The sequence below is a fragment of the Myotis davidii genome, unplaced genomic scaffold (assembly GCF_000327345.1).
Source record: "Myotis davidii unplaced genomic scaffold, ASM32734v1 scaffold497, whole genome shotgun sequence".
Classification (NCBI taxonomy): domain Eukaryota; kingdom Metazoa; phylum Chordata; class Mammalia; order Chiroptera; family Vespertilionidae; genus Myotis; species Myotis davidii.
The window spans coordinates 3,383,835-3,406,230 of record NW_006288434.1 but is presented as its reverse complement, the minus strand read 5'-3'; the positions used below and the strand labels follow the sequence as shown (position 1 = coordinate 3,406,230).

At 41.5% G+C, this 22,396-nt stretch overlaps 1 protein-coding gene and 1 pseudogene across 4 annotated transcripts in view; one reads left to right on the top strand and one right to left on the bottom strand.

Moving 5' to 3' along the window:
• GRHL2 (grainyhead like transcription factor 2) overlaps positions 1-22,396 on the top strand; it is a 116,855-nt gene that overhangs the window by 1,307 nt on the left and 93,152 nt on the right. The window lies entirely within an intron of this gene.
• LOC107182568 lies at positions 14,918-15,528 on the bottom strand (annotated as a pseudogene).

Below are 22,396 nucleotides of genomic sequence, written 5' to 3'. Positions count from 1 at the left end.
GGATTCGGTGGCGACGCTCCCTTCCCCCTCCGCTGGGGCCCGTCCAGGGCTGGGCGCCGGCTGCATCTTAGTGCAAGTGCGCAGTGGCCACATTGTCGCTTCCCATCGTGGCTTCACCCCGCTGGCCCGGTTCCCCCAAGGAAACCTGACGAAGGGTGTCTCCTCCAGGGAAGGGCAGGCCGCGGGCCGCCGGCGCCTCTCCTTGGAGAAGTGGCCTGGGACCCTTCCCAGATGGAGGGACTCGGAGGGCGCAGAGGGAATGGGTCGCCTGCAACTTGTCTGTCCCCCACTCGCGCCCCCACGTCAGGACGCCTTTGGTGGAGGGGATGGGGAGGGCATTTCAAAGCAAAGCCATTGGTAGAGTAAGCACAGCTAATAACACATGCTGCCATACTTAAAAAAAATTTACCAGGTATTGGTACCACTTTACCAACGAAAAGTTTAGTGCGTCCTACACGGAGGGGTGGGGATAGGTAGGGAAATGATTGTATGGGTACCCTCCCGTTCACCCCAAATTCTCTCTGTGGCTTTTGAGAAATCACTACGCACTCGATTTTGAAAACGTCAGTAGCCAAATGCCGAGATGACAGCAGGGTTTTTGGTTTGGTTTGATCTTCGTGTCAGAAATGGTTCCTAATCTAGGGAATACCGGATACGACTTAATGTAATTCCTTGATTAAATCACACAGTTAACTTCTGGTTGCACCGCTTAGTTTTGTGATACAACGCCACTGGGACGACTTAGGAATGAAGACGGGTGGGATTTATTGTCACCTGTTACCCTTAGCACCACGTAGGACACCTTAGTTAGTGTTGAAATTAAGTTCTAAACGCTAGCGGTCTGGTTTCACTACCATGCATTATTTGATTTTTAAGAGTAATAACTACCTAGGATTACAAATGTACACATTTAATGAAAATCTATTTATCTTTTACCTATTTATGGTTTCCAAGAGTTAACTTTGCATCCTGGGTGGGAAAAACAAAATCGCAACTGCAAAGAGAAGCACCTTTAGACCCCCACCTGCCTCACTCTGCTCGGACTCTTGAGAGAGATGCTGGAAATTAGTAAATGAATTTTGGTTCCTTTTTGCAAACGATAGCCCAGTTTTCTTAATATTCATAATCTAATGGAGGACTGGCAGGCATGGGTCCAGGTGTTATGTACCTGAAACTTCTGCAGTTGTGGATGTCAGGCGGGGTGGGGTGTGGATTCTTAAGGAGAATCCTTGAGCTGTTGCTGGGTCTTCCTCCTGGCAAGGGAGGGTTGGAAGCTTGGTCTTTGTCATCTTCCTGTTGGTACATCTGCCTAGGAGGCCTGTCTGTCTTTTCTGAAAGTAACCTAAAGGAGTACACACAGGATATGTTTCCATAAACCTATCAGAGTATCGGTTTGGATAGCGCACGAAGATCATTTCAGTTGACACGTCTAGACTGAAGTAGTTGCAGCATTTTTATTTTTTTTTTTTACAGCTGTGGGCTTTTCAGATGGAAAGGTCCTGCTTTTCATGTCCTGCAATGAAGCTGTCGCTAATTAAAGCAAAGTCCTTTTTTTTTTTTTAGTTTTATTGCTTAAAGTATTACAAAGGGTATTACATATGTCTCATTTTTCCCCCCACCCTTGACAATCCCCTGACAGCAAAGTCTTTTTAGCACAGTTTGTCTTGGGACATATTTCAAAATTCTCTGTTCCCCTTTCTTAAATTTTATGAAGATTTATCACTTTTGTCAACAAACAAGTGTGTTCTAGCAAGGCAATGATAATTTAGAAACTTATTTTACTACCATATATAAGATATATATATTCAGAGAGTATGTATGTGTGTGTGTGTGCGCATATATGCGCGCACACACATATATAATTTGATACCTATAGGTATTTTTCATTACATAAATGTGTTTTCTGATTATCTACTATTTGCAACACATTCAGATAGAAATTATAGGAGAAAAAAAAGATGTGTAAGATGGGCCATATACATAAGAAGCTTATACAGTAGAAAGTGAGACATGGACAAACATAATTTTAAAATTTTTTTTGAATTTTTAATTATAGTTGACATACAATATTTTAGTTTCAGGTGTACAACATAGTGATCAGATAGTTATGTAACTTACAAAGTGATCACCCCAGTAAGTCTAGTACTCACCTGACACCATACATACTTATTACAATATTACTGACTATATTCTCCATGCTCTACTTTATATCCCCATGACTATTTTTATAACTGGCAATTTGCACATCTTAATCCCTTCCCTTTTTCACCCATCCTCCAAACTCCCTCCCATCTGTTTGTTCTCTGTATCTATGAGTCTGTTTCTGTTTTGTTTGTTTATTTTGTTTTGTAGATTCCACATATAAGTGAAATTGTTTGGTATTTGTCTTTCTCTGTCTGACTTATTTTACTTAGCATAATTCCCTCTAGGTCCATCCATGTTGTTGTACACGGCAAGATTTCATTCTTTTTTTTGTGGCTGAATAATATTTCATTGCAAAAAACATAGGAAGTGCATATGTCTTTTCAAATTTGTGTTTTGGGTTTCTTTGATAAAGGACCAGAAGTGGAATTGAAGGGCATATGGTAGTTCTATTTTTAATTTTTTTGGGGGAACCTCCGTATTCTTTTCCATAGTGGATGCACCAATTCACAATCCTACCAACAGTGCAGGAATTCCCTTTTCTCCACACCCTTACCAACACTTGTTGTTTGTTGATTTATTAATGATAGCTATTCTGACAGGTGTGAGGTCATACCTCATTGTGGTTTTAATTTGCATTTTCCCAATGATTAGTGATGTTGAACTCAACAGACATAACTTTAAATAAGGCAATACCTGGTAAGTTACTAAAAGAAAGTACACCAGTATATTTATCAGGTCATGGTATATCAAGCCCCTTCTCTTTATCCACCCTACTTTTGTCCAGGACAATTACTTTTAGTCATTTTGTGTGCTTTTTCTTAAGGAGTCTGGCTATTATTCTAGAAAGGAAACAGAAAACACCTAACAGAAAACATCTCATGTGACTAACCTCTTAAATAATGGGGTGAAACTCTGAAATTAAACTTTTACTCTTTAGTTTTATAAATGCATATGTTTGTTTCCACTTGGCTATGTAAAATGTCTTTTAAGATCACAAATATTAAGAATTAGTCAGATCTTTTCTTAAGCCACTAAAAATACACACTCATTCATTCAACCAATATGTCTTAAGTGGCACTATATACCAGGCTTTGATCCTAACATTGAGATTCACTATTGAATAGAACAAAGTCCTTACCCTGGTGCTGCTTGCATTCCTAGTTCGGGAAAACAAACAGTAAATCAATCAAGAAGTACATAATAACTTAGATCAGTGGTTCTCAACCTTCTGGCCCTTTAAATACAGTTCCTCATGTTGTGACCCAACCATAAAATTATTTTCGTTGCTACTTCATAACTGTGATGTTGCTACTGTGATGAATCGTAATGTAAATATCTGATATGCAGGATGGTCTTAGGCGACCCCTGTGAAAGGATCCTTCGACCGCCAAAGGGGTTCGCGACCCACAGGTTGAGAACCGCTGACTTAGATGGTGATAAGTGCTAGGAAGGAAAGCAGAGCAGGTCAGAGGAATTGATCATAATAGGGATCTGTTTTATAGAAAGTGGTCAGGGATGGCATCTCTGATGAGAGGACCTTTGAGCAGAGACCTGAAGGAATTGAGGGACGAAACACTGAAGATACCTGGGATACGAGTGTTTTGTAGAGGCAGATGGAAGAGCAAGTGCACAGACCCTGAGCTGGGAGAGTGCATAGCAAGTTCTAGCGTCAGGAAGGGGACCAGTGTGAGTGAAGCAGAGAGGTAGAGAGACGATGGTCTCATTAAGTAAACTAACACAATCAGTTCTCTACTTGCTAGTGAAAAGGAGGAAAAAATTATATTTATAAATGGTCCTGGGCCGAAGCCGGTTTGGCTCAGTGGATGGAGCATCGGCCTGCGGACTGAGGGGTCCCGGGTTCGATTCCGGTCAAGGGCATGTACCTGGGTTGCGGGCACATCCCCAGTGGGGGATGTGCAGGAGGCAGCTGATCGATGTTTCTCTCTCATCTATGTTTCTGACTATCTCTCTCCCTTCCTCTCTGTAAAAAATCAATAAAATATATTTTTAAAAAAATGGTCCTGGCAGTCAAGAAGTACATAATCGGTTAATAACGTCAGTTTTGTGTTTCCCAGAGTTTCCTCAATTTAATGGTTAGGGTCTAGTGTTCTCTTCCTTTCAATAGATTAAATTCCGCACGCTCCTTAATTTAGAGACGAATAAATGAAGCCATTCCAGAAGACCCCTGGGAATCAGAACTGGAGAAGAGGGACCAAGTACAAATGGTGTTTACCCTGACAGTCCTGCTTCCCTAAAACTCTTAGTTTAACTTATCACTCTTCCGGGACTATCTTAATCCTTTAACATTCGCCTCCAACAAAAATAAGGTCTGCCTTTCATGCCTTCCTCTTGACCACAGTCAACTTCTGCCAACTTGTATCTATCAGAAAACACAGGCTTGCCCATTGTTTGAAGCTGAGACTTTGCAAACAGTGTGCTTTGGTTAGTTTCTCATCTTCAGTAAACTAATATACAGGCAGTCAACCGATCTGAAAAATACGAAAATGCTAGAGAACAACATGAAAATCTGGATGAGTTTTTTAAAATTGAAGACAATTACCTATGTGCTCAATAATAGAAATCTCCGTAGGAATAATTTAAATGACTGCTTCCCAAATTCATCTCGTTACAAAAATATCACCGGAGGCGCTTGGTAAAACTACAAGTACTGAGGCCCTACCCCAGAACCGTGGAATCAGATTCTCCAGAGAGGAAACAGGGCATCTGCATTTAAACAATGTCCTGGTACCTTTTATGATTGGGGTAGTTAGCCAAATAATGCTTTCAGTGAGTACTTAACATTACTTCACATGGTATATTCAATTTATATGCAATTTCTCAAGTGTAAGTAAAACAAAACTTGGTGGCTTTATTTTATACTAGAGGCTCGATGCAGGAAATTCGTGCAAGAGTAGGCCTTCCTTCCTCGGGCTTTCCTCCAGCACCCAGGACCTGGGCTTCCCTCGCAGCCCTGGCTTTGTCTGGAAGGACGTCCGGTCTAATTAGCATATTATGCTTTTATTATTATAGATTTATTATGATGTTTCTGGATGAGTGGCTTCTGATAAAATAACTTGGGTTTATGAATTCTTAGGCCTTCTCTCAATGTCATTTTCTTTCATTGCTTGGTGAACTGCCCCTTCTGGAAGCATGGGGTCACTTTGACAGGTCAGTATTTCCAGAGCGGCTAGAGACTTGATTTGGAGTGATGTCACCCAGGTGGGCCTCTGCTAGACACATAGCTAAACTCAGATTTTAGGCTGGATCCCACTCACCAGGGAGCTGGAATGGAGTTAGAAGGCCAGGACAATCCTCTTATTGAATTTAGATTCTACTTTATAATACAAAGACAAAGATAACAATGTCTGATCTGATGTTGGTCCCTGGTGAAATGATTTCATGGGATGTTGGTTGCAGTTTCATTTCTAGAGCTAATGGTAGCTTTAAGTATTGACCTGATAAGATGGTAGGAGGCCTTCTGTTGGTCTATAATTAGGTCCTCTTTGAAACTGACTGTGGAGATCAGGCCACTCCAATGGGCCCTGTGCCATGTGACTTAAGGAGGATTAAGAATAAGTGCTAGAGGAGGCCCTGAGGAGCCATATCTAACAATTTCTACTAGACTCCCCAGAGTCAAAAGGAGAATTGAAACAAGTAGCCAGGTAAGTCAGACATACGTAGAAACATTTAAACAACAACGATACCCAATAAGTATTTGTTTGAAATCTATAGATAATTTAAACAAAATTATTATTTTGATGTTAGGTTATTAAATCTTTTTAGAAAGTCTTAGATAATTCAAGCAAATGCTTCGGTTCCTCTATAGCTTGGCATACATCTGGTTGAAAAATGAATAATTTTGTTCAATAGTATTTTCAATCTCTTCCTTCCTAGTTTGAACCAACATTGTCTTCCTCCTTTCCTTCCTTTCTTTTGTCTGTTTGCTGATGACACTTTCCTGACTTCCCTCCTGTATTACTTAGTGGGGATGAACACATGCACAGCTTCTATGCATAGGGGTCCATGCGAATCTGATGTTAGGCGGTTGGTCAGTGACCTCAGCATTTACATGATCAGCAACCTGTCCTTATTACCCACGCCAGGAATGAAGATGATGGCAGCAGATGATGTTGCCCTATCGAATTTAAGTCAACTAAGTCTAACCTTGGATGCTTGGCACTCACTTTGGGCTGTGGGCACTCTTTTCCCTTTCAAAAGGTATTCAAGGATTCCTGCTCAATTATTAAAAGCTGCGATGGAGTAGTGATTGGTTTGGCAAACATGTCCAGGAAAAATTCCTTAGCGAGCAGCAACAGGCTGAATAGGAATTTTTGCTTTGGCTCAGGATGACTAATGGGTTGCTTAGTAATGACAGCTTGTACCTGGGAGTCCCTCAGACAGCTTCACAACTCTTCATATTTGAGCACCCAGAATTCGGATTCACCCTACACGGCACCTGCCCTGCCTTTAGAGCAGGGATTTTCAACCAGTGTGCCACTAAAAATTTTAAAACATGCAGTACATGGCTATTTAAGTCAGGGGGCACTGACCTTCTTTCCCTTAGATCAGTGATGGCGAACCTTTTGAGCTTGGGGTGTCAGTATTTTGAAAAACCCTAACTTAACTCTGGTGCCGTGTCACATACAGAAATTTTTTTGATATTTGCAACCATAGTATCAAAAAGATTTATATTTTTGATATTTATTTTATATATTTAAATGCCATTTAACAAAGAAAAATCAACCAAAAAAATGAGTTCGCGTGTCACCTCTGACACGCGTGTCGTAGGTTCGCCATCACTGCCTTAGATTGTCAAAAAAATGACTACAGCCAACACAGTAGCTGTCTGGTATGAATGAGTCAAAATGATACCTATTTGTTTTGGCCAAATTGGCAAAAATATATTTTTGGGTGGACTGCAGAATTTTAGTAATTAGCTTGTGTGCCATGAGATGGAAAAGATCGAAAATCACTGCTTTAGAGATGTCCCAGCTCCTTGGTTCAGATAGGTCGGCCGAGTTATCTGTCTGTCCACCTATCCATCATCCATCCACCCATTACCAGGAAATTACATTTTCTAATGTAAGTCATTTAATGGCTAATGGTAAGAAGGACTGAACTCTAATGGGTTAAATGGGATAGAAGCAAGAAAGTGTCTCTGGGGATCTATTCCCCCCCCCCCCCTCCATTTTCTTGGTAAGAGGGTTAAGAAGTGTTTTGGTGACTAAGGATTAGAGCCGTATTTCTAAAAACAATGTATTTTGATGTGTCATACACAATACCAACCAAGTACACATTTTTGGAGTTCTACGGAAAATACTAGAAAAGCTGGTTCATTTCAGGGGATTTCAGTGTACATTTTGACAGTAAGTTGGGTTATGGAGATTGTGCATTTGAATGGGAGGGGGTCCGGAAAGCAATCACTTATTTTACTTTATAATGAACACGGCAATGAACTTTGTGGGGAGCACTTTTCAAGTGAGCTGACTCCACTTTCACTTCTAAGGAAATGCTTCCCTTACCAGTGTGAATGCAGACACCCTCAGAGCAGGGAAGGAAACCAAGGTTCTCTTGTTGCTTCTTACTAATTTGGTGCCCGCCTTTCATATGAGCGCTGAATGTACAAGCACAGCTAATCCTCCAGGGCCAGGGCCTTTTGTTTTTAAAGGCCCCTGACTTTAGATTGGGGTTTTAGAAAAGGGGAAGGTGGAAGGGAAGGGAAGACTGGAGGAAGGAGAGGGAGAGAGGGAGCAGGAAGAAATGGCTTAGCCGCTGGTGAGTGGCCCCTGCTTCTGCGGTAGGAGAGTCACCGCGCTCAGGCTGGCTTCTAGGGTGGGTCGGTGGCATGTGGCTGTTTGTCCTCCGGGGGAGCTGCTTCTAACTTGAAGCCTAGAACCCTAGATCTAGGAGGTCCCAGCGGGCGGGCATGTGAGTAACCAAGTGTCAGAATTAGAGGTAAACGTTGGACTTGAGAGAAGTGCCTTACATTCTCTCTTCTGTGCTGCATGTTGGCGCTGTAAGGATGAGTTGAAAATCGGAAGTTCTGGCGAATTAGAAAAAAATATGCTGTTTTCTTTTTTGGAGGGAGATTGAAAACAGGGGACACATTGCCTATTTCCTCCGTAAAATATGAACAGGAGGATATGAAATACCCGTTTAAGATTCTGATCAGATTAATGTGAGTTAGTGTGGGCTTTCCTTCCCGTGCTCACCCCAAATCGGTGTTTTTAGTCCTCAGTTACGTGAGCCCATAAAATAATTTCTGTACTTCTTGGATCTAACTTTTCAAACAAGCAAGCAACACAGGTAGCTTTTGCCTCTTTCCTGTATTGCCACAGAGAGGGACGGATGTTAGCAAGGTAGGAGAGCGCAGGGCACAGTGGGGCCTGCTTCTGCCCACATGCCCCCACGCCCCTTTGCCAAAATAAAAGGTGGTCTGACGAAATGACAAACAGGCTTCTGGCAGTGGGACGATTTCAGAGGCCACATGGATTTCAGAAGGACAGCATGGTGGTGAAATCAAGGTTTTACTTGTCGCAGAGGATCCCTGCCCAGCCTCACTGGGTTGGTAGATAAAGGGCACAAAAGCAAAGCACATAGAACGGCCTGGCAGGTACTCGGAGAACTCTCCTGGCGAGAGTCCAGGAAGCCCATGGGAGGCAGGCTCATGGAGTGAGAGTGAGGCGGTAGCAGAACGGATGGAACATGGAATGACGTTTAGTAAGCCCGAACCTTATGCAAACGGACAACTTGGCTTCTCCCGCCCCCTTCACCCCCCTCCTCCTCCCTTTCCTCTCCCCTTGCTCCTCCTTGCCTCCCTCCTCCTCTTCTCCTCCTCCCTCCCCACTTTTCTTCTCCTTCTCCTCCTCTTAATAAAACCTAATTTAGCGACACCCACGGCCAGACAAGAGTGCCGAGCCAGTAGTTTAGTAAGTGTTCAGAGAAGGTGTTAAATGATATAAAGATACGAGTAGCATCGGCAGTGTCACTTCAGTTACACAGCAATATATTATTTCACGTCAGAGCACACAGTAGCCATTTATTTAGGTCAGGAAGAAAATCTTCTCTGGTACCCTATTGTGTGTAGGATTTGAAAGTTTCTGAATTTGATTTTCTCTGCAGTTCCAGGACAAAAGAGACTGGAGCCCCTGGGAAGCTCTCCTTTTGAAGGACTTCTGATAGGTTACAAGACCTCTTAAGTATATTTATGCTACCTCTGCAAACCATGATTTTTTATCTACTTTGTAGTCTTGGTGAAAATATGTATGTCTCACACATTTTGAAAACATTATAAAGGACAAATGCCTCAATAGACATATGGTTACATAATACATGTAGATAATTCATAAGAGCTATAAAAGTGGTTACTAAACATATGAAAGAATATTTAGCTTTATTAATCATCCAGGAAATACAGATTATAGAGCAGGGAACTTTCAAGTTTCCCTCTCAAATCGGCCACGATTAACAAAACTGGATTTGGAGAAAATACATTTCTAGGAGGATCATAAATTATTACAAACTTTGTGGAAAGCAATTTGGCAAAACTGCTTGAAATGGGCCAACCTGTTGACACCTGAATTCCAGTTTTAAGGATTTATTTATTAATCAGGCTATTAATTGTAGCATTATTTTTGATAGTGAAAAATCAGTAAAACAACAAGTGCCCAGCTTATTAGAAAGGATTATAGAAAAATGACAGGAGGAAAGGTTTATGACATTTATTAGAATGCTTATAGGCATTAAACATAAAGAATAAAACCACAGTAGGTTAAAAGTAGTTTGCTCTTCATAGAGAAATTATAAGGAGAAAAATGTAAAGGTTTTTTGTTGTTGTTGTTGTTTTTTTGGTTAATCCTCACCTGAAGATATTTTTTCATTAATTTTAAGACATGGCAGAAGGGAAGGGAGAGACACACAGAGAGAAACATTGATGTGAGAGACACATCAATTAGTTGCCTCCTGCATGCACCCCACAGGGCCAGGGATCAAGCCTGCAACTGAGGTATGTGCCCTTGACCGGCATTGAACCTGGGACCTTTCAGTCCATGGGCCAACACTCTTATCCACCGAGCCAAACCGGCTAGGGCTAAAGGTTGTTTCTTAAAGTAGTCATTCTGCCCTGGAGACATTTAAAAATAACACACACATACCCTGAATAAAGTGGGAAAGCCTGCCTGCTGGCTTCGGGTGGAATGGGTCTGGTGCCTGCAGTGGTCCCTGCCTGCCTCCCTCCTGACCCAGCCATGGCACGCTGTGCCTTCTGCACTATGCCTCACTCACCTGCAGATTAGTTTGGTTTGTATGTCAACAACCTTGTCTTTCCGGATTTGCCCAATTATCCAACCCAACTATTTTTCAGTATAGCACAAAACAGGTGTGGTAGGGTCCCACCTTTGTATAACTCGAAGCTGAGGCATGAGTAAGGAGAGAAACCCCGTTTCTTCTCCCCAGGAGGCTCCATGTGGCTGCCTAGCATCCCTTGGAGAAAATTCTCTGCAGGGAGGCTACCTTCCAGATACCACCTAAATGTTCCTGGGAGAGACTCGGTGGTGGGTCCATGTGGTGTTTACTCTTTTGGAGGCATAGGGAGAGCCTGGAATATGACTTTCTGTAAAAACAAAAAGTAGTTGTAGGCAAAGGTGAGTTTTTATTATTATTTTTTAAACAACAATTTATTTTTTCCATAGTGTAGGCTTGCTTTCCCCCGGAGGGCCAAGTGTGTGACTCATCAACCTGCTTCTACAAGCTGGTACATAGATCATGCCAGACTCGGGCTGGAGTCTGTTAGTTAAGCTGGAGGAGATTGCATCACTGGATGTCCTGCAGGCAGTCTTTAATGGAGGCTTTGTCGCAAATGTGAGTTGATTTGCTTATCAACACATCCAAGGAGCATCCACAGCAGGGAACAAAAAGTACACGATGTGACTTGGAGGGAGAAAATGGCCTCACGGGATCCTGTCATTGCCAAATCATGTCAGGGGGAAAAAAAAATTAAAAAAGGGAGGTTTCAAAAGAAATGGAAATGAACTTTGTAAATGTGAGCAAAACCAGAGCAGTGTTTGGCTGCGGGAGTTAATACAGTTTGTGAAACAGAGAAGCATTAGGTCTGCCTTTTGGTTGTGGACACAAAAGTGAAATTGGCAATTGCCCCCTCTCTCCCACACTCGTCTGGCACCCCCTCCTGCACACTTTAATTCTCACTGTGCAGGAATTCACCAGCTCACAAATACTGTAGCTGACATTTTCAAAAACGATTATATTCTTTGGATGTTCGAAGTCTAAATAAAGGCGCAGATCCTGATAGGGCTGGTGGAAGAAGATGAGGGAAGGGCTATGTTTTGTCTTTTTATCCTGTGTGTACCGTCAGTTTTAGTAAACAACCCAACAACTGTGGTTTGTGCCCTATTCAGCCACACAAAACCACACATGTGCTCTCAAATTTTGGTACACAATTCACTGATCTCTTTTAGTATCCTGACGTTGCAATGAACTGGGGTAGCCATGATAGCATGGCTTCTCTTTCCTTTCCTCATTCTCTTCTCTTTCCTCATTTAAAAGACCCACCTGCTCTATCTTCCTGATCCTCCCTAAACAATGAAATACCCATGTGTTCGGTGCCCCGGAAACATTTAATTACAAGTTGCTGAGTTTTCTCCTGCAGCATACCCACGCGTGGCCAAGGAACCAAGTTGAATGTATTATTCAGAGCTTTCAGGACTAACCAGATTTTGTTGTTGTACCAACTATTCCTGGAATATGGAAGAAATTGACAATGTTTTTACGATTCTGAGATTTTTATTGTGTCGATGGATTATTTGGTAACATCGCTGTGTTGAAGCATTTCTGAATCCCCACTGCTTTCAGTGTGACAGAGCAGGCTGACTTCTATTGTGACTGTTTTGTCACACAGTTTTACATTTGCATGTTTTCCTTTTTAAGAGCCATATCTAGGGGAGGCTCTTTTCTAATTTCGAAGAAAATATATGCGCTTGAGGTAAAAATGGAAACTGGAGAAAAGCATGTAGAAGAAAAAACACTCATAATTCCAGGACCCTAACATTGATATATTCTCATACAGTTTCTAATGTGTACATACATGTCAATGTGGTTATAAAAGAGTATACAAATTATGACCCCCCCCCCATTTTTCACATGATTCATGTCATTCTGCATTTTCCATTTAATGTTATCATTTTACTGACTAGTATTCTTCTGACAGTTATAATTTTTTTTTGGTCAATTTGAAAGGCAAACATCTATATTTTGTTTTATTTTGCAGCTTGATAATTAATGAGGTCAGGGATTTTCTATGATATTTATTGGCCGTTTATATTTCTTTTTATTGAAGAACTTGCTCTTGCCTGAGCTACTACATATGGCTGTGTCACTGTGTCCTGGGCGAAGGGACCTTGGGGCTGAGCTCCAGCTCTGCTCCCTCTGGCCTCTGCCCAGGGAAAAGGGCACCTTCGAACATCTGTACAAACGCACCACGTGGGATAGCTGTGGCCTGTTCTTATTTTTCACTCAAAGTTAAGAAAATTGGAATGCTGATATTTTTATGATTGATTTGTGAGAGCTCTTTACACACCTACAATTATTAATCCTTGTGTCAAAATTCTGGCTATCATGTTCCTAACTTCTTGTTTATCATTTGATTTCATGATTAAAAAAATATTTAGAGCTTTACATTTTTTTATATCAAATATATTCCTCTGGTGTGTGTAAGTACTTTCGTTGTTTTCAAATGTGGAAAGTTTGAGATCTACCTTTATGGTCTTAACTCATGAAAACATTTTCCTTTATTTTAGCCTTATTTTTAAGGTTATTTAAAAGGCCCATTGAAAGATAATTAATTCAGACTTAATTGAAAACACATTAGGAAATATGGTTACTCTAAAACAGGGGTCCTCAAACTTTTTAAACAGGGGGCCAGTTCACTGTCCCTCAGACCATTGGAGGGCCGGACTATAGTTTAAAAAAAAACTATGAACAAATTCCTATGCCCACTGCACATATCTTATTTTGAAGTAAAAAAACAAAATGGGAACAAATACAATATTTGTATTTGCATGTGGCCCATGGGCCGAAGTTTGAGGACCCCTGCTCTAAAACTACCACTCAGAGATGTTAACACTGCTAACAATGCTAACACTTTGGCCTCTATATTTTTACTCTCTTCTATGCAATTACATACAAATGTATACAAAGATAAGATAGTAATTTAAATAATGTTTAGTAACTTATTTTTAAATCAATCTTGATCACTGATTTTCATGATGGTAAATATTTTTAATGGTCCTATAGTTTTACATTGAATGGAAATGTCCAAATCAGTTTAACCAGTCCCTGTTGTTGTACATTTAGATTTTTTTCTCTCATTTTTTTTTTTTTTTTTTTTTTACTGTTAGAATCAACATTTGAAAAATTATTCTCATGGCCAAATCTTCACACACATTTTTAGTTATTTCCTTGAAATTGACTTCATTGAATAGACATGACTGATCTAAATGTGTGTTCTTTTGAAAAACATTTTTTCATATTTCCAAATTGCTACCCATATGCCTTCTCATTAACAGTCCCACCAACAGTGTATCTGTGGGAGGAGTCCATGTTCTTTCCTCAGCAATGCATATTATCCTTTTTTTAGTTTGCCAATTTGGTCGGGTAAAAATGGTAACTTGTTTTGAATTGCATTTCTTTCTTTTTTTTAGGATTTAAAAAAGTTGATTTGAGAGAGAAAGGAGGGGGAGAGAGAGAGAGAGAGAGAGAGAGAGAGAGAGAGAGAGATTCATTGTTACCCATTTACGCATTCATTGGTTGATTCCTGTATGTGCCCTGACCCGAGATCGAACCCTCAACCTTGGCACTTCTGGATGATGCTCTAATCAACTGAGCCACCCAGCTAGGGCTGAATTGCATTTCTTTCCATTAATGCAAATTATATTTTCTATCTCAAGAGAGCTTTATGTTTGTTTTTAATGTATATAGTATTTTGATATCTTAAAAGCTCTTTTGAGGGTTTTTTAGAGAGTTCAGCATCAGTAAAAAAGAGTTTATTAGCAGAAGGTCCAGCCACGATCTGTTCTCCCAGCAGAAGTCATTGGGTTTGGGGACAGTCCCTAATTCAGAGCCCCCACCCTTTGCCAATGAAAGCAATGACCCAGGTCTGCCTTCAGGTTCCCTAATCAGAACCCACAAGTTCAGGAAACTCAGGCACGGGATGGGAAGCCCGTTTCTCCACGCTGACTGATGGTATTGAGTTCAGGATGAATACCCCCAAACAACAACAAGGGAGCAGTCACTACACACATCTCTTCCACTGGGTGATTTATCGAGTGCCTCCAGGCCAGGCATGCAGCTGGGCACCGTGCCAGGCACTGAGACCACAAAGATGAAACAGACTACTAGTTTCTGAGGCTGAGAGCCTTAAACAATATAATTAGGGGGGAAAACATAATTTAGAAAAACATGCACCTTTACTTTTCATTCTTGAGGTAATTAGTTGTGGGAAAAGTGGAGGCAGGCAGGTCCGAAATAAGACAAAATAGTGCGAGTCTTCAAATTTTCTGTTTTGTTTTGATTTGAAAAGACCTGCCCTATTTTTTTTCATTCCTCCGGTTTGGTCAGGCTTTCATCCATTCACTTCATTTGTTTATTTTGGTCTATTATTAGCAGTTAAGAAACACGTTGCTTGTTTATCTCAGTAGCAGGGCCATTTTTTCAAAGATAAATCTCTAGGATTCTCTACTTACTCCCTCGCCCCCTCAAGTTTCTGAACAGGTTTTATTACACACAGAGGGGACGGCGCTCAGTTCTTGGCTGCTGCCTTCCTCATGGCCGCAAGGACATTGTTCATCCTCTCTCTCTCTCTCTCTCTCTCTCTCTCTCTCTCAGCACAAATGTGTGTCCCCACCCTTTTCTTTTTTTAAAAAAATATATTTTATTGATCTTTTTATAGAGAGGAAGGGAGAGAGATAGAGAGTTAGAAACATCAATGAGAGAGAAACATCGATCAGCTGCCTCCTGCACATCTCCTACTGGGATGTACCCGCAACCAAGGTACATGCCCTTGACCGGAATCGAACCTAGGACCCTTCAGTCCGAAGGCTGATGCTCTATCCACTGAGCCAAACCGGTTAGGGCTCCCCACCCTTTTCTTGATGAATTGCAGGGCCCTCTTGTCCTTAGAGACCTTGAACAGCTCCATGGGACCACTCACAGGGGCAAAGCCATACACCTCTCGGATCATGCCCCGCATGAACTTGAACTTGGTGTGCTTGGTGAGGTGCCTGCATGGCTGTGCCGGTGTGTGCTCACAATCTTGGTCACACTGTGGCCCTTGTTAAGTAAGCTCTTGGCCATGGCGTAGCTCAGAGCCATGGCTGCTGCTCCTCAATGGCGGCTGCTGCGGAAGTGTAATTAAACTTTGTATTAGAAAACTTCTCTAGAGCTGTGGGTTAAAACATCTCTGTTTTCTCTGTCTTATGCATGTTTCTTACAGTGTTCATGGTAACATCTGTGGAAACTGACAATTTATGGAAGTCATGAGGTGCTTTTCTAATCTGAGATACAACACGAAAAGCACAATATTGTCCTAGATAGGACAATTAGGAGTTTATTTTTTAAGTGTTGGTGGCATGAGAGCCTGCTGCATTAATCAGGAACTTGCTATCTGGTCTATGATATATCGAGGCTGTTTTCTTCGATCTCCCTCTTAGGGTTAACCTTTTGGGTCTATAATTTTTTTTTTTTGCTCCCTGAAGATCTAAGAGTGAGGCCATGAGAAGGAAAATTCAGCTTACTTCGTTTGGCTACTGATTAAGGGGAAAAATATTTAATTCCAGTAGAAGGTTGAACTTGTTATTTTAAATACATTCTTTGATTAGGATTTCATGTGATGCATGCTATATTCTCTCTCTTTCTCTCTTCCCCCGCCCCCCCGGCCCCCCCGACCCAAATGTTCTCAAAGCTGTAAATGTAAGGGGTTGTTTGATTAGGAAGTCTAGCATGTTTAAGGTACAGATAATGGCCTTCTCCCTGAAATCTACAGAACACTGTGCCAATGAAGGGCAATCTTTAAACTGGTCATATTGCATATTTTTTTCTTTTTTTCCAACTTAACTCTATAATACAAGTTTTTTTTTCCCCTAAACATTTTAATTGGAGGAATTACTATCATCAACTTACCATTTAGGTTGTTACATAGAGGTTGTTGCCATAATTTTCACTATCATAAAAATCATGCTTTTTTTTTTTTAACTCTCACTCAAGGATATGGTTTTTATTATTTTTGAGAGAGAGAGGAAGGGAGAGAAAGAGAGAAACATCGATATGAGAGAAACACATTGATTGGTTGCCTCCTGCACGAGCCCTGACCAGGGCCAGAGCCAGGAAGGAGCCTGCAACCAAGATACGTGCCCTTGACCGGAATCAAACCTGAGACTCTTAGTTCTGCAGGCTGATGCTCTATCCGTTGAGTCAAACCGGCTAGGGCGATGCTGTCATTTTTTATTTGACAATCTAAAGGAAAAGGGGGCAGTGCTCCTGACTAAATAATCAGGTATTGCATGGTTTAAAAATTCTTGTGGCACACTGGTTGAAAATCACTGCTCTAGTCTAAGACCTATCTATGTATCCATCTTCCTTTCCCCTCTCTTTTACTGAATCTCAAATTGTCCATTAAATAATTGTTATTTATAAATAATGATTATTTTTTTATCCTTTCCAGAATTTAGATTTCTGAAATTTTACTTTTATTACATTGCTCAGGATGTCAAGTACAATTTTGTACAGTGGGATGACAGAGGAGGTCTGTAAAGAAAGGGGTTTTAATGTCTCATTGTTAAGCATAATGGTACTGTAGGTTCTTGGTTATCCTCTTAATGCAGTGATCCATAAATAAATTTCATAATTCTTTTTTGAGCAGTCTTGTGTTTCTGGGATAAGCCTCATGTGTTATGATATAAAAACTTATTTGAAGATTTCATATCTATATTCATCTCAGTCCTGCTGCTTACTAGTGCTGTGACCTGGGCTAATTATTTAATCTCTCTGTGCCTCCGGTTCTCCACTATAAAACAGATTAATCATAAGAGATCTTGCCTCCCAACATTGGGTTGAGGTATGTAACCTTTAGAATAGTCCGTGGCACATAGTAAACACTCAATAAATTTTAGCTGTCATATTATTGTCATCATGGGTATATTATTATTGTAAATGCTGTCATTATTGCTGGTCTCTTGTTTCCTGGGTGTGTGTGTCTGTAAGTCTAAATGGGTGAATGCTATCTTTGTTGTATTTTGATATCCATGTTATGCTAACTGATTAGAATGAGTTGGGAAACTTTCCATGTCTTATTAGTCTCTGAAATAATTCAGTGTTGGAATGATCTATTCCTTGAAGGTTGCCAGGGCCTGGTGAAGGTTTTTGGTTAACCTTTCAATGTCTTCCATACTTCCTTTGTCTATTCAGGCTTTCTACTTGAGGCCAAGTTTCAGCATTTATATTTTCCAGGAAATCGTTACTTTCAGATCTCCTTTGTATCAGTGGATATGTTGTCTCAACATTTCTTCATCAGATTTTACCTCTCCTACCTTCACCTTCACTCCCTTAAACCCCACCCTAACACACACACACACACAGACAGCACAGGACAGCTCATCACTGCCTTTATGGATATTTGAAGAGCAAAATTGGGGTCACAGTAGAATAGAATTTTGCAGTGATTCCTGTGCATAGAACTGAAACCAGTATTTAAAAACGAGATTTTTGTCTTCGTTTAGGTAAAATATATATAAGATTATATGTTAGTTCAAATCTTCCAAGAAGCAGTCACTAAGATAGAATTAAACAAGCAAGAATATTATTAAGGGGGTTCCTGTGTGGAGGGGTGGGGTGGGTAAGGGGAGGAGGCCCAGGCCCTGAGGCCAGTCTGACCCTGAGTGCAGGAGAGAGGAGGAGATTATGGGGAAGCCCCCCCCCACCCCCCCTTGCCCAGTAGCCTAAGGAAGCTTTTTCAGAGCCTCAGGAATCTTTTAATTTGTGTCCTCAGAGGAATTCGGTCATTGACTGGGCGGTCAGGGAGAGGCCCAGCTTCAGCCTTCAGAGGCAGCTGGGCCCTTGTTGGTTCCTCCGCTGCTGGGGACTGCAAGGCGCACTCCCAGGGACGGCTGCAGAGTGAAAGCTTCCTTACAGTCCCTCTATTTCCAGTCAGGGGCTCTGCCTTTCCTCCTACTGTGCTTGGTGCTTCCAAATCACCTGCCTTTTGAGCTCCATGTCACCAGAGATTCAACCTTCCATTCATGCTGGGATGTAGGTGCCTGGTAGTTTGAGATGGGAAAAGAGATCTGGAGAGATCTGGGGGTATTTATTCTTTTATGTACTTTTAACCAGTCCTGGTTTCGGCCACTCCCCACGTTCCAAGATTCTCTTGCCTCCAGTTCCTTAGACTTTCACATCCTATGGTACTTCGGGGCATTCTTCTAGTGTAGCCCTCTGTGTATAGTTAAGCCTCACCCTACTCCACTCTGCTGAGGCAGTTGCTGCTCTTCTAATTTACATCTCCCCTATTTAATTGATAGGTTTGATAGAGGCCTCTTCCTCCTGTCTCAGTCATTTGATCTCTAACTATCATTTTAATGGGGTTTCGATAATATATTCAACCTGCCATATAGAAGCTTCTAGAACAGTGGTTCTCAACCTTCTGGCCCTTTAAATACAGTTCCTCATGTTGTGACCCAACCATAAAATTATTGTCGTTGCTACTTCATAACTGTAATGTTGCTACTGTTATGAATCGTCATGTAAATATCTGATATGCAGGATGGTCTTAGGCGACCCCTGTGAAAGGGTCGTTTGACCGACAAAGGGGCCGCGACCCACAGGTTGAGAACCGCTGCTCTAGAACTTTGACTATTGTTTCTCTTTCTTTGTTTGCTGTTCTGCTTCTGGAACATTTATCTTATCTCCATCCTTGTTCTTTTTTGTCGGTCCCTGGTTATTAATTTCTAATGACTGTAATTTCTATTTCCCTTCTGCATTCACTGTGACTATCTCAAGCCTTCCCTTTGTTATTAACTAATTCCATTTTCAGTTCCCTTGGTATTATTTGCTCTATAAGGTATCAGTTTGGTCTTCTCTTTTTCTTCGCCCTGCAAGTTCCCCTTTTACCATTGTGCCATCAATTTTGCACTTGTGTTTTATTGAATTCATATTCTTATTATGTTTTATAGTATAACGTAATATCTGGGAATTTTATTCCTTTTTTTTCAGGGAGGGGTGAGTTCTGTTTTCTTTTGCATGCTATGTGCTTTCATCATGTGTCTGATTTCCTGTAGTATTTTTGGCCCGATTGCTAGGCCATTACTTTTTGACTTGTTCATGCTTGACATGTTCTTTTCAAAAAATTTTTTTTGGTTATGATCTAGTCAAACTGAATTATTTCTTTACTGATTTCCGCCACCTGAGACATGTTGGCGTGCCCTTTCTAGGCCAGCTTAGAGCCTGGACGTTTGCAGATGGGACAGGGTGGGAAAGCTCAGCTCGGCCTTGTGGAGCCTGTGAGTGACTTGGCTAACTGTCCCCTATTGAGTTCACTCGCCAAAGGCATCCTCTTCCTGCATGTGTACGGGTGCCTTTGGGTGTTAGGTCTGTCCCCTCCCCTACTGGACCGTCAGTACTGGGGCCTCTGTTTCTCCTGGGGACAGTCGTCTTGCTTGGTCACCTCTCATCTCCATTCTTGCTCCCGTTCATCACTAGGGTTAAAGAAAAGGGCGCCTGTGAGTGATGGTGCCATTGTTAACAGTTTGCAGTGGAAAGTTGTCGTGCAACTTCATCTGAAGCTTTCAACTGTCTTCTCTCTAACCCTTCCCCAGTCCCCCCTCTTTTAAAGGGTCTTACCGCATTTATCCACCGTTTTCTTTTCAGTCCTGCTAAATTCCTCTTCACCACTGAGGTTATTTAGTGCTAGTTCCTTCCACTCAGCCTAACCTCTCTGGCTGGACCAGAGCCCCCAGGACAACAAAGAGGGCAGAGAAAGTGTCCCAACAACTGCCCCAATAACTCCACTGGCTATGCTGACTGTCACACCATTGACCTTTTGCTGTGAAAGAAATCAGTCTGTTCACTGTATTTGATTGCACTCTGCAGGACACTTTGATTGGGACATATTCTAGCATTTGTTGGGGAGTCTGGGTAATTTTTTAAAATGTCGCTTTCCTCAGAGACAAGGCAGGCAAGATGAGGTTAACATAGAGAGTTAAGTAATATAAAAGTACAAATACTGATATTATCTTTTCTTTATACTTCCACTAGAGGCCCGGTGCACGAAATTCATGCACGGGTAGGGTCCCTAGGCCTGGCCAGTGATCAGGGCCAATGGAGGCCTTCTGGCTGCCGTCTGGGGCCTCCCTTTCCTGACTGCTGGCTGCTGGCTGGGGCCTTCCTTCGTTCTGCGCCACCCCCTGGTGGTTAGCGCACATCATAGAGTGCGATGGGACTCCGGGTCTCCCAGTTGAAATCCCAAGGGACACTTTGCATATTAGCCTTTTATCTATATAGATGTGTGTTTGAAGTCATCTGATACAAGCATCACCAGCATTGTAATTAAGCAGCTATAGCTCCTGGAAAGCTTTGTGTCTCTTGCAGCCCTACCCCTTTTTCGAACAGCTTAACAAAGTGTGGTGAGCATCTGCTGGATATGACTGAGGTTGGGGGACATAGCAGTGCACATTTTCACGTAGTGGCGATGCCAGGCAGGAGAGGCAAGGTGACACCTCTTCACCACCAACTTGCTTATTCACCCTGATCTGTCACAGGGCCAGCTGGAGAGGCGGTGTGTCTGCAGAGTCTCAGACAGTCTAGATCTTCCAGGCTCAAGGTGGTCCTCTTCATTCATAACGTGGGCTTACCATCCCCCGTGCTTCTGGGCTTTGTCCACGAAAGTATAGCGTGCCCTTTGCGAACTCTCCTGCACATCTTTTCCCAAGGTGGAGACACCCACAGCACATATTGCCCTGCTCCTAATGCCACTTATTTTACCTATGAGTGACCTTTTCCATTATAACACCATTAATATGGGGAAAGGCACCGATTGCTAGGGCACCCGGGAGTGGTGCCCACACAGAGTCTCCTCTTCACTCTTCAGGAGCTCCACCTGAGTTTTGGTTTCTCCTTGTGTGTTTGGTCATAAAACATGACCATTCTGCAGGCTCCTGGCTCTTATCTTAGACATCTCTGCTAGTCACTGAAGCAAGTTACCTTTCGATGTGCTAAATCAATGTCCCTTCAGTACAGAATGATTCACTCTTAGCCAATAAGAGTTACCTAGAGTTGGTTGAGGTCATTCTGCATTTCTTCTCCTCTTTCCTCTCAAACTAGAAAGACCCAAGTTCTTCTCATCTGTGCCAAAGTGTGATGGTGGAGGAAATGACTTATCTCAAAGGGTTTTCCCCAGCTGTTATGCACCTGTCTTTGGGTTCCTCTCCATATTGGAGAGATTTTAGTGAGAATGCTCCATAGTTTGTTGATTTTACTTCTGTCTCCTGTACTTCTTTGGGTAAGGAACCTTCTGTTCCTTCGCTTGGTACTATCTGATAAACTGTATGATATGTGGTTGTGCACCTTCACTGTGCAGCTGATAATTTTTCCAGATATACACACACTATTTTTTATTCATTTTTGTTAGGTCTTGTGTGAGTTTGTAATGCAATTTCATTCTCATGTCTTTAACCTGAAATTCCTACACATTTTTAATCTTTAAAATGATCAGTTATCTATTTTTTCATAAATTCTTGTTTTTATGCTTAACAAACCCTTTCCAAACTCAAGAGAAAATTAAAGATTCATGTATGTATTCTTCTATTTTGTGTGTGTGTGTGTGTGTGTGTGTGTGTGATTAAATACTAAATGTAACTAAAAAATTGCCTAGAATTTATTGAAATGGTTTCAAGTAAGGGTCTAATTTAAATAAGTAAACACACAAATAAAATAAAACCCCTCAACTACTTGCCCCATCATCATTTATTGGAGAAGAAATTCTTTTTCTCTCTCTCTTTTTTTAAGTTAGGTAGGGTTTTGTTTTGTTTTTAAAGTTTTTTCAATTACAGTTTACATTCAATAGTATGTTGTTTTAATTTCAGTGGTTAGACAATCATATATTTTACAAAGTGATCCCCCTGATATTTCCAGTACCCACCTGGCACCATATATAGTTATTACACTATTATTGACTGTATTTCCTACGCTGTAT